Source organism: Scyliorhinus torazame, chromosome 20 (genome assembly GCF_047496885.1).
Source record: "Scyliorhinus torazame isolate Kashiwa2021f chromosome 20, sScyTor2.1, whole genome shotgun sequence".
NCBI lineage: Eukaryota > Metazoa > Chordata > Chondrichthyes > Carcharhiniformes > Scyliorhinidae > Scyliorhinus > Scyliorhinus torazame.
In genome coordinates, this window is record NC_092726.1 from 33775502 (window position 1) to 33793093 (window position 17592).

General features: G+C 52.2%; 1 protein-coding gene across 1 annotated transcript in view; it reads right to left on the bottom strand.

The window, feature by feature from the left end:
- Positions 1-5836, bottom strand: part of unc93b1 (unc-93 homolog B1, TLR signaling regulator) — a 484953-nt gene extending 479117 nt beyond the window's left edge. Inside the window, 1 exon segment of the mRNA XM_072486118.1 lies at positions 5668-5836. The gene's annotated coding sequence lies outside the window, so the exon portion shown is untranslated.
- Between the last annotated feature and the right edge of the window lie 11756 nt (positions 5837-17592).

Sequence of the window (17592 nt, forward strand, 5' to 3'; positions counted from 1 at the left end):
ATCATGGCAGGAATAGAGAAGCAGGAAGGAGAGGGCGTCGCACGGTGCGAGCCGAGGTCACGGGGGGAAGCCGAGGTCAGCCAGAGTTTGCTGACTTCTGGGAGCAACATGGGGGGAGTAATTACGCTAGCGGGGGATCTAGCGGGGGGGTGGAAGGGGGCAATTACTGGGTTGCTGCTGCTGGGGAGAGGGGGGAGCTGGTATGGGAGGGGATGGGCGGGGGGGGCACCGGTGGGAACCGGGTGAGGAGCTGGAAAAAGGGGATGGCTAATCGACAAGGGGGGGGGTAGGAAGCCCCCCAACCCGGCTGATCACGTGGAACGCGAGAGGGCTGAACGGGCCGATAAAGAGGGCACGGGTACTCACAAACCTTAAGAAACTTAAGGCAGATGTGGTTATGTTACAGGAAACGCACCTGAAACTGATAGACCAGGTTAGGCTACGCAAAGGATGGGTGGGGCAGGTGTTCCATTCGGGGCTAGATGCGAAAAACAGGGGGGTGGCTATATTAGTGGGGAAGCGGATAATGTTCGAGGCAAAGACTATAGTGGCGGATAACGGGGGCAGATACGTGATGGTGAGTGGCAAACTACAGGGGGAGACGGTGGTTTTGGTAAACGTATATGCCCCGAACTGGGATGATGCCAATTTTATGAGGCGGATGCTAGGACGCATTCCGGACCTAGAGATGGGAAAGCTGATGATGGGGGGGAGATTTTAACACGGTGTTGGAACCAGGGCTGGATAGGTCGAAGTCCAGGACTGGAAGGAGGCCGGCAGCAGCCAAGGTACTTAAAGATTTTATGGAGCAGATGGGAGGTGTAGACCCGTGGAGATTTAGCAGACCTAGGAGTAAGGAGTTCTCGTTTTTCTCCTATGTCCATAAAGTCTACTCGCGAATAGACTTTTTTGTGCTGGGAAGGGCGTTGATCCCGAAGGTGAGGGGAACGGAGTATACGGCTATAGCCATTTCGGATCACGCTCCACACTGGGTAGACTTGGAGATAGGGGAGGAAACAGGAGGGCGCCCACCCTGGAGAATGGACATGGGACTAATGGCAGATGAGGGGGTGTGTCTAAGGGTGAGGGGGTGCATTGAAAAGTACTTGGAACTCAATGATAATGGGGACGTCCAAGTGGGAGTGGTCTGGGAGGCGTTGAAGGCGGTGGTTAGAGGGGAGCTGATATCAATAAGGGCACATAAAGGGAAGCAGGAGAGTAAGGAACGGGAGCGGTTGCTGCAAGAACTTTTGAGGGTGGACAGACAATATGCGGAAGCACCGGAGGAGGGACTGTACAGGGAAAGGCAAAGGCTACATGTAGAATTTGACTTGCTGACTACGGGCACTGCAGAGGCACAATGGAGGAAGGCACAGGGTGTACAGTCCGAATATGGGGAGAAGGCGAGCAGGTTGCTGGCACACCAATTGAGGAAAAGGGGAGCAGCGAGGGAAATAGGGGGAGTGAGGGATGAGGAAGGAGAGATGGAGCGGGGAGCGGAGAGAGTGAATGGAGTGTTCAAGACATTTTATAAAAAATTATATGAAGCGCAACCCCCGGATTGGAGCGAGAGAATGATGGGCTTTTTGGATCGGCTGGAATTTCCCAAGGTGGAAGAGCAGGAAAGGGTGGGACTGGGAGCACAGATCGAGGTAGAAGAAGTGGTGAAAGGAATTAGGAGCATGCAGGCGGGAAAGGCCCCAGGACCGGATGGATTCCCAGTCGAATTCTATAGAAAATATGTGGACTTGCTCGCCCCGGTATTGACGAGGACCTTTAATGAGGCAAAGGAAAGCGGACAACTGCCCCCGACTATGTCTGAAGCAATGATATCGCTTCTCTTAAAGAAGGAAAAGGACCCGCTACAATGCGGGTCCTCTAGACCTATTTCCCTCCCAAATGTAGATGCCAAGATCCTGGCCAAGTAATGGCAATGAGAATAGAGGAATGTGTCCCGGGGGTGGTCCACGAGGACCAAACTGGGTTTGTGAAGGGGAGACAGCTGAACACGAATATACGGAGGCTGTTAGGGTAATGATGATGCCCCCACCAGAGGGGGAAACGGAGATAGTAGTGGTGATGGATGCCGAGAAAGCATTTGATAGAGTGGAGTGGGATTATTTGTGGGAGGTGTTAAGGAGATTTGGTTTTGGAGAGGGGTATGTTAGATGGGTGCAGCTGTTGGATAGGGCCCCGATGGCGAGCGTGGTCACGAATGGACGGGGATCTGCATATTTTCGGCTCCATAGAGGGACAAGGCAGGGATGCCCTCTGTCCTCATTATTGTTTGCACTGGCGATTGAGCCCCTGGCGATAGCGTTGAGGGGTTCCAAGAAGTGGAGGGGAGTACTTAGAGGAGGAGAAGAGCACCGGGTATCTTTGTATGCGGACGATTTGCGACTATACGTGGCAGACCCGGCGGAGGGGATGCCAGAAATAATGCGGATACTTGGGGAGTTTGGGGATTTTTCAGGGTATAAATTGAACATGGGGAAAAGTGAGTTGTTTGTGGTGCATCCAGGGGAGCAGAGTAGAGAAATACAGGACCTACCGTTGAGGAAGGTAACAAGGGACTTTCGTTACCTGGGGATCCAGATAGCCAAGAATTGGGGCACATTGCATAGGTTAAATTTAACGCAGTTGGTGGAACAAATGGAGGAGGATTTCAAGAGATCGGATATGGTATCCCTGTCACTGGCAGGGAGGGTGCAGGCGGTTAAGATGGTGGTCCTCCCGAGATTCCTCTTTGTGTTTCAGTGCCTCCCGGTGGTGATCACGAAGGCTTTTTTTAAAAGGATTGAAAAGAGCATCATGGGTTTTGTGTGGGCCGGGAAGACCCCGAGAGTGAGGAAGGGATTCTTACAGCGTAGCAGGGATAGGGGGGGGCTGGCACTACCGAGCCTAAGTAAGTATTATTGGGCCGCTAATATTTCAAAGGTGAGTAAGTGGATGGGAGAGGAGGAGGGAGCGGCGTGGAAGAGATTAGAGAGGGCGTCCTGTAGGGGGACTAGCCTACAGGCTATGGTGACAGCCCCATTGCCGTTCTCACCGAGGAACTACACCACAAGCCCGGTGGTGGTGGCTACACTGAAGATTTGGGGACAGTGGAGACGGCATAGGGGAAAGACTGGAGCCTTGGGGGGGTCCCCGATAAGAAACAACCATAGGTTTGCCCCGGGGGGAATGGATGGGGGGTATGGAATGTGGCAAAGAGCAGGAATAACGCAACTGAAAGATCTGGTGGTGGATGGGAAGTTCGCGAGTCTGGGAGCGCTGACCGAGAAATATGGGTTGACCCAAGGGAATGCATTCAGGTATATGCAACTGAGGGCTTTTGCGAGGCAACAGGTGAGGGAATTCCCGCAGCTCCCGACACAAGAGGTGCAGGACAGAGTGATCTCAAAGACATGGGTGGGGGATGGTAAGGTGTCAGATATATATAGGGAAATGAGGGACGAAGGGGAGACTATGGTAGAAGAACTAAAAGGGAAATGGGAAGAAGAGCTGGGGGGGGGGGGATCGAGGAGGGGCTGTGGGCAGATGCCCTAAGCAGGGTAAACTCGTCGTCCTCGTGTGCCAGGCTAAGCCTGATTCAGTTTAAGGTATTACACAGGGCGCATATGACTGGAGCACGGCTCAGTAAATTTTTTGGGGTGGAGGATAGGTGTGCGAGGTGCTCGAGAAGCCCAGCGAATCATACCCATATGTTTTGGTCATGCCCGGCACTACAGGGGTTTTGGATGGGGGTGACAAAGGTGCTTTCAAAAGTAGTGGGGGTCCGGGTCGAACCAAGCTGGGGGTTGGCTATATTTGGGGTTGCACAAGAGCCGGGAGTGCAGGAGGCGAGAGAGGCCGATGTTTTGGCCTTTGCGTCCCTAGTAGCCCGGCGCAGGATATTGTTAATGTGGAAAGAAGCCAAGCCCCCGGGGGTGGAGACCTGGATAAATGACATGGCAGGGTTTATAAAGCTAGAGCGGATTAAGTTCGTTGTAAGGGGGTCGGCTCAAGGGTTCACCAGGCGGTGGCAACCGTTCGTCGAATATCTTGCGGATAGATAGATGGGGGAAAAAAGAAGGCAGCAGCAGCAGCCCAGGATTTGTGGGGGGGGGGGGGGGGGGAGGGATGGGGGGGGTGGGCGGGGGGGGGTGTAGCTTGTGACAAGGCAGTTGCCAATTAGGGCTAGTTTTCATTTTTGTTATTTAATTTAATATTTATTTATTTTTTGTTTCTTGTTTATATAAATAGGTCATTGTTATCTGTGTTGTTATAATATTGTGTAAAGGATGCACAATGTACTGTGTTGGTTGACCAAAAACTTTCAATAAAATATTTATTAAAAAAAAAAATAATTAAAAAAAAGATTTACTTTTAGTGAGTGAGAGTCCTGTTGGACCCTTTTCTCACACTCTCTCTCTGAGTCCCAGACGGTCTGAGTTAGCTCCAGTTCCCTGAGCGAGTCAGATTCCCAGGTGAAATGGATTTCTCGCTCCCTGATCTTTCAGACAGTCTCTGAGTTTAAACAGCTTTGCTTCCCAGGGGGAGCAGAAGCAAGCATACAGCATGCTTGCCTCCATTGGCCGATTCAGTATAAGAATTGGCAAGTCATGTTGCAGCTGTATAGAACCTTAGTTCGGCCACATTTGGAGTATTTGGACCAATTCTGGTCGCCACACTACCAGAAGGATGTGGAGGCTTTAGAGAGGGTGCAGAAGAGATTAACCAGGATGTTGCCTGGTATGGAGGGCATAAGCTATGAGGAGCAGTTGAATAAACTCAGCTTGTTCTCACGGGAATGATGGAGGTTGAGGGGCGGCCTGATAGAGGTCTACAAAAATTATGAGGGGCATAGACAGAGTGGCTAGTCAAAGGCTTTTCCCCAGGGTAGAGGGGTCAATTACTAGGGGGCATAGATTTAAGGTGAGACGGGTAAGGTTTAGAGTAGATGTACGAGGCAAGTTTTTTACGCAGAGGGTAGTGGGTGCCTGGAACTCGCTGCCGGAGGAGGTGGTGGAAGCAGGGACGATAGTGACGTTTAAGGGGCATCTTGACAAATACATGAATAGGATGGGAATAGAGGGATACGGACCCAGGAAGTGTAGAAGATTGTAGTTTAGTCGGGCAGCATGGTCGGCACGGGCTTGGAGGGCCGAAGGGCCTGTTCCTGTGCTGTACTTTTCTTTGTTCTTTGTTCTCTCTATCTCTGAGAGTTTTCGTTATCTCAGTTAAAGCTGCTCTGTCTCCTGCCAGTCTGGAAATCTGCAGGAAGACCCCAGATTCCTGGAGCATTCCTGTTCCTCGGATTTAGTTTTCCAGCTCTGAACTTCCAGCCAAATGGCCGTAGGAACAATAATAAAAATAATCTTTATTGACACAAGTCGGCTGACATTAACACGGCAATGAAGTTACTGTGAAAAGCCCCTAGTCGCCTGTTCGGGTACACCGAGGGAGAATTCAGAATGTCCATTCCACCTAACCTGCACGTCTTTGTGGGAGGCAACCGGAGCGCCCGGAGGAAACCCACGCAGACACGGGGAGAACGTGCAGACTCCGCACAGACAGTGACCCAGCCGGGAATCGAACCTGGGACCCTGTCGCTGTGAAGCAACAGTGCTAACCACTGTGCTCCCGTGAAAAGGCAAACATTCGAGATATGGAAAGTGTTTTTACCTGAGCTGGGTTTTCCTGTCCGGACTATTCTCCAGAAAGAGCTCCCAACTTCCTCATTTCACACTCTCACCTCCCCCAGTCTCTCTCAGCCCAAATGTGCAAGTTTCCTCTTTCTGCATTGTCTGCACCAGCTGCACTGGGGCTCACTTCCTCATTCAGATTTCCTCCAAAGTGTATCAACGCCCCTTGTGCAGCCTGTCCCTCCTCTCTTAAAGTGGCAATACCCCTATTCTGGAAAGCTCCGCCTCCTTAAAATGGCAATGCTCCTGAGCGTGTGGGTCCATCACTCGTAATACAGAACTCGCCTCATGCAGTGTGATCATCTGCTCAAAGCAGACTTAAAGTGACACCACTTTACTTAAAGCAAAAGAATCCCTCTTAAATATAAAAGAGGAAATATTGGAAAAACTCAGCAGTTCTGGCAACTTCTTGCGGACAGAGAAAGACAGAGTTTGCGTTTGGGACCTTAATGAGCCTTCCCGAGAACTGGATTCCTCACCTCAAAATGCACCATCCATTCTCCCACAGCAGCACCAGGGGAACTTCGAAATGGGTGACTTTTGAAAAGAAAAGATTGCTGTGCTGCTGAGAATGACGTTAAAAATAGTATCAAGGATTCTGTGCTTTTATTAATCGGGGTATTCAGCGAAGAAAAGAGGAAGTGATCCTAACCCTTTATTAATGACTGTTTGGCAAGAGCAGTGTGTCTGACGCTGGTCATTATACTTGCTAAAGATTCTCTTCCCAATGCAGACAGATGCTCGAATTTCTACAAACCCCAACCAAGCCTCCAGGGGAAGATTAACTGGCTGTTCTGAATCAATCCCACCTTCCTTTCCCCATTCTGATGTTTGCAAAATATTTTTTGTGATCCCTTCGATGTCTGCTGTTGACCCAATCTCATTATCTCTTTCTCACTCACCCTTGCTCCCTCTCTTTGACTCTCCATCTCCAAGGTTCTCTCTGTATCAGGTATGCTCCCTCCCTTTCTTTTTGCTTTCTCCATATCTCGCTTCACCCCCCCATTCTCCAACCTCCCCGCCTTGCTTTCTCTTCCAATTTCTCTCTCTCCCTCCCTCTCTTGCTTGCTGACACTCAATCTTTTCACATTCTCTTTCTCCCTCACTGTCTCTCGATCTCTGTCACCCTCTCTCTCTCTCTCAGAGGGCAGCATGGTAGCATTGTGGATAGCACAATTGCTTCACAGCTCCAGGGTCCCAGGTTCGATTCCGGCTTGGGTCACTGTCTGTGTGGAGTCTGCATGTCCTCCCAGTGTCTGCGTGGGTTTCCTCCGGGTGCTCCGGTTTCCTCCCACAGTCCAAAGATGTGCAGGTTAGGTGGATTGGCCATGATAAATTGCCCTCAGTGTCCAAAATTGCCCTTAGTGTTGGGTGGGGTTACTGGGTTATGGGGATAGGATGGAGGTGTTGACCTTGGGTAGGGTGCTCTTTCCAAGACCCGGTGCAGACTCGATGGGCTGAATGGCCTCCTTCTGCACTGTAAATTCTATGATAATCTCCCCGATCTCTCTCTCTTCCCACCTCTCTCTCTTTCATACGGTCTCCCTATTTCTCTGTCTCTCCCTCTGACTGTGTCTCTGTCTGTTTCTCTGGTCTCCCTGTCCCTCGACTCTTTGTCATTCACTCTCTGCCTCTGTCTCTGTCAATCCCTGTTTCGCTCGTTATAGAAGATACATAGAACATAGAACGATACAGCGCAGTACAGGCCCTTCGGCCCACGATGTTGCACCGAAACAAAAGCCATCTAACCTACACTATGCCATTATCATCCATATGCTTATCCAATAAACTTTTAAATGCCCTCAATGTTGGCGAGTTCACTACTGTTGCCGGTAGAGCATTCCACGGCCTCACCACTCTTTGCGTAAAGAACCTACCTCTGACCTATATCTATTACCCCTCAGTTTAAAGCTATGTCCTCTCGTGCCAGCCATTTCCATCCGCGGGAGAAGGCTCTCACTGTCCACCCTATCTAACCCCCTGATCATTTTGTATGCCTCTATTAAGTCTCCTCTTAACCTTCTTCTCTCCAACGAAAACAACCTCAAGTCCATCAGCCTTTCCTCATAAGATTTTCACTCCATGCATCCTGGTAAATCTCCTCTGCACCCGCTCCATAGCCTCCACGTCCTTCCTATAATGCGGTGACCAGAACTGTACGCAATACTCCAAATGCGGCCGTACCAGAGTTTTATACAGCTGCAACATGACTTCCTGACTCCGGAACTCAATCCCTCTACCAATAAAGGCCAACACTCCATAGGCCTTCTTCACAACCCTATCAACCTGGGTGGCAACTTTCAGGGATCTATGTACATGGACACCTAGATCCCTCTGCTCATCCACACTTCCAAGAACTTTACCATTAGCCAAATATTCCGCATTCCTGTTATTCCTTCCAAAGTGAATCACCTCACACTTCTCTACATTAAACTCCATTTGCCACCTCTCAGCCCACCTCTGCAGCTTATCTATGTCCCTCTGTAACCTGCTACATCCTTCCTCACTGTCGACAACACCACCGACTTTAGTGTCGTCTGCAAATTTACTCACCCACCCTTCTGCGCCTTCCTCGAGGTCATTGATAAAAATGACAAACAGCAACGGCCAAATAACAGATCCTTGTGGTACGCCACTTGTAACTGAACTCCATTCTGAACATTTCCCATTAACCACCACCCTCTGTCTTCTTTCAGCTAGCCAATTTCTGATCCACATCTCTAAATCACCCTCAATCCCCAGCCTCCGTATTTTCTGCAATAGCCTACCGTGGGGAACCTTATCAAACGCTTTACTGAAATCCATATACACCACATCAACTGCTCTACCCTCGTTTACCTGTTCAGTCACCTTCTCAAAGAACTCGATAAAGTTTGTGAGGCATGACCTACCCTTTACAAAGCCATGCTGACTATCCCTGATCATATTATTCCTATCTAGATGATTATAAATCTTGTCTCTTATAATCCCCTCCAAGACTTTACCCACTACAGACGTGAGGCTCACCGGTCTATAGTTGCCGGGGTTGTCTCTGCTCCCCTTTTTGAACAAAGGGACCACATTTGCTATCCTCCAGTCCTCTGGCACTATTCCTGTAGCCAATGATGACATAAAAATCAAAGCCAAAGGTCCAGCAATCTCTTCCCTGGCCTCCCAGAGAATCCTAGGATAAATCTCATCAGGCCCCGGGGACTTATCTATTTTCAGCCTGTCCAGAATTGTATCTGTCTCTCCATCAATCTCTGTCTGTTCCCATGGAAAAGGTAATGGGGTTGCATTCCTGGTCAAGGAGGAGAATGACACAATAGTGAGGGAGGATATTAGCTCAGATAATGTGGGCATCATATATAGACCCCCAAACTGCATTGATATTGCTGGGAATGGCATTAAACAAGAAATTAGAGAGACGTGGAATAAAGGGACAACTGTAATTCTGGGTGATTTTAATCTGCATATAGATTGGGAAAATCAAATTAGCCTGAATACCGTAGATGAGAAATTCTTGGGAGTGTGAACAAAGAACAAAGAAAAGTACAGCACAGGAACAGGCCCTTTGGCCCTCCAAGCCCGTGCCGACCATGCCGCCCGGGATGCTTTTCTGGACCAATATATTGAGGAGCCAACTAGAGAACAGGCCATCTTAGACTGGGTACTGTGTAATGAGAAGGGAATCATTGCCAATCTGGCTGGGCGAGACCTCTTGGGGATGAGCGACCATAACATGGTGGAAATTTTCATCAAGATGGAGAGCAAAGTAGTTGATTCTTAGATTAGTGTCCTGAATCTCAACATAGGAAACTACGATGAAATGAGGCATGGGTTCACTATGATCGATTGGAGAATGTTACTTAAAGGATTGGCAAGTCATGTTGCAGCTGTATAGAACCTTAGTTAGGCCACACTTGGAGTATAGTGTTCAATTCTGGTCGCCACACTACCAGAAGGATGTGGAGGCTTTAGAGAGGGTGCAGAAGAGATTTACCAGAATGCTGCCTGGTATGGAGGGCATTAGCTATGAGGAGCGATTGAATAAACTTGGTTTGTTCTCACTGGAACGAAGGAGGTTGAGGGGAGACCTGATAGAGGTCTACAAAATTATGAGGGGCATAGACAGAGTGGATAGTCAGAGGCTTTTCCCCAGGGTAGAGAGGTCAATTACTAGGGGGCATAGGTTTAAGGTGAGAGGGGCAAGGTTTAGAGGAGATGTACGAGGCAAGTTTTTTACCCAGAGGGTAGTGGGTGCCTGGAACTCGCTACCGGAGGAGGTGGTGGAAGCAGGGACGATAGTGACATTTAAGGGGCATCTTGACAAATACATGAATAGGATGGGAATAGTGGGATACGGACCCAGGAAGTGTAGAAGATTGTAGTTTAGTCGGGCAGCATGGTCGGCACGGGCTTGGAGGGCCGAAGGGCCTGTTCCTGTGCTGTACATTTCTTTGTTCTTTGTTCTTTGATGACATTGGATAGGCAATGGCAAACATTCATGGAGGATTTTATATCCGAGCACTTGGAAAACGGGGGCAGGATCGGACAGAGTCAGCATGGATTTATGAAGGGGAAATCATGCTTGACAAATCTACTGGAATTCTTCGGGATGCAGTAGAATTGATGAAGGGATGTGGTGTATTTGGATTTTCAGAAGGCTTTTGACAGGGTCCCTCAGAAGAGGTTAGCGTGTAAAGTTAAAGCGTATGGGATTGGGGAAGTGTATTGAGATGGAGAGAAAACTGGTTGGCAGAGAGGAAACAAAGGGTAGGAATTAACGGGTCTTTTTCAAATTGGCAGGCAGTAACCAGTGGGGCAGGAATCGGTGACTGAGATGAGGGATCAAAATAGCATATCTCCAAATTTGCGGATGACACCAAGCTGGGTGGGAGGGTGAGCTGTGAGGAGGCTGCAGAGATCCTTCAGTGTGATTTAGACAAGTTGAGCGAGTGGGCAAATGAATGGCAGATGCAGTTTAATTTGGATAAATACGAGGTTATCCACTTTGGTGGCAAAAAAGCAGATTATCATCTGAATGGAGTTCAGAAGAATTGGGGAGGGGGGGTAACAAAGAACATACCGTGCAGAAGGAGGCCATTCGGCCCATCGTGACTGCACCGACCCACTTAAGCCCTCACTTCCATCCTATCCCTGTGACCCAATAACCCCTCCTCACCTTTTGTGACACTAAGGGCAATTTATCATGGCCAATCCACCTAACCTGCAGGTCTTTGAACTCTGGGAGGAAACCGGAGCACCCGGAGGAAACCCACGCAGACACGGGGAGAACGTGCAGACTCCGCACAGACAGTGACCCGGCGGGGAATCGAACCTGGGACCCTGGCGCTGTGAAGCCACAGTGCTATCCACTTGTGCTACCGTGCTGCCCTAAATCTCATAGAAACCTACAAAATTCAAACAGGACTGGACGGAGTAGATGCAGGATGGATGTTCCTGGTGGTGGGTGTGTCCAGAACCAGGGGTCACAGTCTGAGGGGGAGACCATTTAGGACAGAGATGAGGAGAACTTTCTTCACCCAGAGAGTGGCGAGCCTGTGGAATTGGTTACCAGAGGAAGTCGTTGAGTCCAAAACATTGTATGTTTTCAAGAGTACTCCACTAGTCACTGCCTGCCAATTTGAAAAAGACCCATTAATTCCTCCCCTATGTTAGAGCGAAGGGGATCCAAGGGCACTCAAGAAGTCCTGTAGCACATGGGGCGAAGTGGATCAAAGGATATGGGGGAAAGCGGGGTTCGGCTATTGAGTTGGATGATCAGCCATCATCATAATGAATGGTGCAGCAGGCTCAAAGGGCCAAATAGCCTCCTTTTGCTCCTATTTTCTATGTTTCCTTCGACACTCTCACTCCTTCTCGCCATCAATCTTGCTTTTCCCATGCTTTCTCTCTCTCTCTGCCTCTCCAAGCAGTGGGTATGAGGGGGAGGGCACAGAGACAGGAGAGGGTGAGGGGGAGGGCATGGAGACAGGAGGGAGTGAGGGGGTGGGCACTGTTACGACTCCCTGGGTGAGTGCACGGTCAATTCTAGCTCCACAGACCCCGGAGTCCCAACACAAGTGAATTAACTAAAAATGTGTATATAGTTTCTGAGATTCTGGCCCTGGACTGCTCTGACTTACAGGCAGCAGATTTGTACGAGAAACACTACAACTGATCTATAACAAAACTGGAGATAAGAGGCAATAATTAGAATAGAATAACGACCAGGTAATCTATTATTCCCCTCTTTTACCGTCCCACCCTCTACCCAAACACAAACAAGACAGACACACACAGGGGGAGGGGGAAGAATAATAAGAATTAACATAAGAAATGGAAGATGAGTGTCCTTGCTTCGGATGTTGAACTTGTTGCAGGACCAGGCTCTCCGTCCAGGAAGCGGAGTGATTGAAACCAGCGGTTGGATTGCCAACAAGGATCTTCTGGCATGAACATTCAGTCAGAACTCTCAGGCTGTCGGATTCCTGCTGGGGAGTCACTTTAACTTTTATTAACCTGGCCTTCACTGCAAAACAAACAGCCTCAGGCCGGCATAATTCTTATTTGTGTCCAACTCCATGAGAATGTCTAACAGCCTTTCTGAGGTAAGTGCAAAGTTCCCCACACGAGATTTCAAAAAGGTTTTTAAACTGCCGGCCCTGCCTGCAGCTGGAGCTAGCATACATTGTATTTGCAACTCAAACAGGCTGTGCAGAGAGAAAGGTCTTTACTCTGGATCTTCAGAAATAATCCACCAGGTGGGAGAGAGAGAGAGATCAGAGCTGTGATGCTCCCCCCACCCAGCTTCGATTCAAAATGAAGTCAAAACCAAAACACCAACCTACAGCAGAAGGAACATTCCTTAACGGTCAGCACCAATCAGCGGCCAATAGGCCAAACAATTGTAAAACAGCTCAATGGCCACCAGCCAAGTCCATCAAGAGGTGTCATACACTGATGTCAGACCTAAACAGCCCCTACTGCTGGATGATCCTGTTTCTTTTAAATTAAAGGCGGAGTCCATCTGAAAGTTGTCCAGGTACAAAAATTGAAATAGCAGAACAGAAATTAAAAGGTAAAACTGGGGACAGACAGGGAATACAGTAGACTGCTTACAGCACGGAGAACGGAAAGAAAGGGTTAGACTGCAGAGACTGGAGGGAGTGAGGCGGTAGATCACAAAGACTGGAGGGAGCGAGGGGGTAGATCACAAAGACTGGAGGGAGCGAGGGGGTAGATCACAGAGACTGGAGGGAGCGAGGAGGTAGATCACAGAGACTGGAGGGAGCGAGGGGGTAGATCACAGAGACTGGAGGGAGTGAGGCGGTAGATCACAAAGACTGGAGGGAGCGAGGGAGTAGATCAGAGAGACTGGAGGGAGCGAGGAGGTAGATCACGGAGACTGGAGGGAGCGAGGGGGAGATCACAGAGACTGGAGGGAGCGAGGGGGAGATCACAGAGACTAAAGGGAGCAAGGGGGTAGATCACAGAGACTGGAGAGAGCGAGGAGGTAGATCACTGACACTGGAGGGAGTGTTGGGGGTGATCAAAGAGACTGGGGGATGCGAGGGGGTAGATCACAGAGACTGGAGGGTGCGAGCGGGGAGATGACAGAGACTGGAGGGAGCGAGGGGGTAGATCACAGAGACTGGAGGGAGCGAGGGGGGAGATCACAGAGACTGGAGGGAGCGAGGAAGTAGATCACAGGGACTGGAGGGAGCGAGGGGGTAGATCACAGAGGCTGGAGGGAGCGAGGGTGTAGATCACAGAGTCTGGAGGGAGCAAGGGGGGAGATCACAGAGATTGGAGGGAGCGAGGGAGAGATCACAGAGACTGGAGAGAGCAAGGGGGTAGATCAGAGAGACTGGTGGGAGCGAGGGGGTAGATCATATGGACTGGAGGGAGCGAAGGGGTAGATCACAGAGTTTGGAGGGAGCGAGGGGGGAGATCACAGAGACTGGAGGGAGCAAGGGGGTAGTTCACAGAGACTGGTGGAATCGAGGGGGGAAATCACAGAGACTGGAGGGTGCGAGGGGGTAGATGACAGAGACTGGAGGGAGCGAGGGGCGAGATCACAGAGACTGGAGGGATGAAGGGGGAGATCAGAGACTAGATGGAGCGAGGGGGTAGTTCACAGAGACTGGAGGGAGCGAGGGGGTAGATCGTAGAGACTGGAGGGAGCGAGGGGGTAGATCACAGAGACGGGAGGGAGCAAGGGGGAGATCACAGAGACTGCAGGGAGCGAGGGGGTAGATCACAGAGACTGGAGGGGGTTGGGGGAGATCGCGGCGACTGGAGGGAGCGAGGGGATAGATCGCAGAGGTTGGAGGGAACGAGGCGGTAGATCACAGAGACTGGAGGGAGCGAGGGTGGAGATCACAGAGACTGGGGGGAATGAGGGGGGAGATCACAGAGATTGGAGGGAGCGAGTGGGGAGATCGCAGAGACTGGAGGGAGCGAGGGGGTAGGTCACAGAGACTGTGGGAGCGAGGGGGTAAATCACAGGGACTGGAGATTGCGAGGGGGTAGATCACAGATATTGGAGGGAGCGAGAGGGTAGATCAGAGGCTGGAGGGAGCGAGGGGGTAGATCAGAGACTAGATGGAGCGAGGGGGTAGTTCACAGAGACTGGAGGGAGCGAGGGGGTAGATCACAGAGACAGGAGGGAGCGAGGGGGTAGATCGCAGAGACTGGAGGGAGCGAGGGGGTAGATCGCAGAGACGGGAGGGAGCGAGGGGCGAGATCACAGAGACTGCTGGGAGCGAGGGGGTAGATCACAGAGACTGGAGGGAGTTGGGGGAGATCGCGGAGACTGGAGGGAGCGAGGGGATAGATCGCAGAGGTTGGAGGGAACGAGGGGGTAGATCGCAGAGATTGGAGGGAGCGAGGGGCGAGATCGCAGAGACTGGAGGGAGCGAGGGTGGAGATCACAAAGACTGGGGGGAACGAGGGGGGAGATCACAGAGAATGGAGGGTGCGAGGGGGTAGATGAAAGAGACTGGAGGGAGCAAGGGGGGAGATCACAGCGACTGGAGGGAGCGAGGGGGTAGATCACATAGACTGGAGGGAGCGAGGGGGAGATGACAGAGACTGGAGGGAGCGAGGGGGTAGATGAGTGAGACTGGGAGGAGCGAGGGGGTCGATCACAGAGACTGGAGGGAGCGAGGGGGGAGATCACAGACTGGAGGGAGCGAGGGTGGAGATCACATAGACTGGAGGGAGCGAGGGAGAGATGACAGAGACTGGAGGGAGTGTTGGGGGAGATCACAGAGACTGGAGGGAGCGAGAGGATAGATCGCAGAGGTTGGAGGGAACGAGTGGGTAGATCACAGAGGCTGGAGGTAGCGAGGGAGGAGATCACATAGGTTGGAGGGAGCGAGTGGGTAGATCACAGAGACTGGATGGAGCGAGGGTGGAGATCACAGAGACTGGGGGGAACGAGGCGGGAGATCACAGAGATTGGAGGGAGCGAGGGGGGAGATCGCAGAGACTGGAGGGAGCGAGAGGGGTAGATCACATAGACTGGAGGGAGCGAGGGGGTAGATCACAGAGACTGGGGGGAGCGAGGGGGTAAATCACAGAGACTGGAGGGAGTGAGGGTGAGAGATCACAGAGGCTGGAGGGAGCGAGGGGGTAGATCACAGAGGCTGGAGGGAGGGAGGGGGTAGTCCACAGAGACTGGAGGGAGTGAGGAGGGGAGATCACAGAGGCTGGAGGGAGCGAGGGGGTAGTTCACAGAGACTGGAGGGAGGGAGGGGGTAGATCACTGACACTGGAGGGAGCGAGGGGATAGATCACAGAGACTGGAGTGTGCGAGGGGGTAGAGCACAGAGACTGGAGGGAGCGAGGGGATAGATCACAGAGACTGGAGGGAGCGAGGGGGGAGATCACAGAGACTGGGAGGAGCAAGGGGGTAGATCACAGAGACTGGAGGGAGTGTTGGGGGAGATAACAGAGCCTGGATGGAGCGAGGGGGTAGATCACAGAGACGGGAGGGAGCGAGAGGGTAGATCGCAGAGACAGGAAGGAGCAAGGGGGTAGATCACAGAGACTGGAGGGAGCGAGAGGGTAGATCACAGAGACTGGAGGGAGTGTTGGGGTAGATCACAGAGATTGGAGGGAGCGAGGGGGGAGATCGCAGAGACTGGAGGGAGCGCGGGGGTAGATCACAGAGGCTGGAGGGAGCGAGGGGGTAGTTCACAGAGACTGGGGGAATCGAGGGGGGAGATCACAGAGACTGGAGGGTGCGAGGGGGTAGATGAAAGAGACTGGAGGGAGCAATGGGGGAGATCACAGCGACTGGAGGGAGCGAGGGGGTAGACCACATAGACTGGAGGGAGCGAGGGGGTAGATGAGTGAGACTGGGAGGAGCGAGGGGGTTGATCACAGAGACTGCAGGGAGCGAGGGGGGAGATCACAGAGACTAGAGGGAGTGAGGGGGAGATCACAGAGACTAGAGGGAGCGAGGGGGGAGATTACAGAGACTAGAGGGAGTGAGGGGGAGATCACAGAGACTAGAGGGAGCGAGGGGGGAGATTACAGAGACGAGAGGGAGCGAGGGGGGAGATTACAGAGACTGCAGGGAGCGAGGGGGGAGATCACAGAGACTGGAGGGAGCGAGGGGGGAGATGACAGAGACTAGAGGGAGCGAGGGGGGAGATTACAGAGACTAGAGGGAGTGAGGGGGAGATCATAGAGACTGGAGGGAGCGAGGGTGGAGATCACAGAGACTGGAGGGAGCAAGGGAGAGATCACAGAGACTGGAGGGAGCGAGGGGGTAGATCACAGAGGCTGGAGGGAGCGAGGGTGTAGATCACAGAGACTGGAGGGAGCGAGGGTGTTGATCACAGAGACTGGAGGGAGCAAGGGGGGAGATCACAGCGACTGGAGGGAGCGAGGGGGTAGTTCACAGAGACTGGGGGAAGCGAGGGGGGAGATCACAGAGACTGGAGGGTGCGAGGGGGTAGATGAAAGAGACTGGAGGGAGCAAGGGGGGAGATCACAGCGACTGGAGGGAGCGAGGGGGTAGATCACATAGACTGGAGGGAGCGAGGGGGAGATGATAGAGACTGGAGGGAGCGAGGGGATAGATGAGTGAGACTGGCAGGAGTGAGGGGGAGATCACAGAGACTCGAGGGAGCAAGGGGGAGATCACAGGCTGGAGGGAGCGAGGGTGGAGATCACAGAGACTGGAGGGAGCGAGGGAGAGATCACAGAGACTGGAGGGAGCGAGGGGGTAGATCACAGAGACTGGAGGGAGTGAGGGGGAGATCACAGAGACTGTAGGGAGCGAGGGGATAGATCGCAGAGGTTGGAGGGAACGAGGGGGTAGATCACAGAGACTGCAGCGAGCGAGGGTGGAGATCACAGAGACTGGGGGGAACGAGGGGGGACATCACAGAGAGTGGAGGGAGCGAGGGGGGAGATCGCAGAGACTGGAGGGAGTGAGGGAGTAGATCACAGAGACTGGAGGGAGCGAAGGGGTTGATCACAGAGACTGGAGGGTGCGAGGGGGGAGATCACAGAGACTGGAGGGTGCGAGGGGGTAGAGCACAGAGACTGGAGGGAGCGAGGGGGTAGATCACAGAGACGGGAGGGAGCGAGGGGGGAGATCACAGAGACTGGGAGGAGCAAGGGGGTAGATCACAGAGACTGGAGGGAGTGTTGGGGGAGATAACAGAGACTGGAGCCTGCGAGGGGGGACATCACAGAGACTGGACGGAGCGAGAGGGTAGATCACAGAGACTGGGGGGAGCGAGGGGGTAAATCACAGAGTCTATAGGGTGAGAGATCACAGAGGCTGGAGGGAGCAAGGGGGTAGTTCACAGAGACCGGAGGGAGCGAGGGGGGAGATCGCAGAGACTGGAGGGAGCGAGGGGGAGATCACAGAGACTAGAGGGAGCAAGGGGGTAGATCA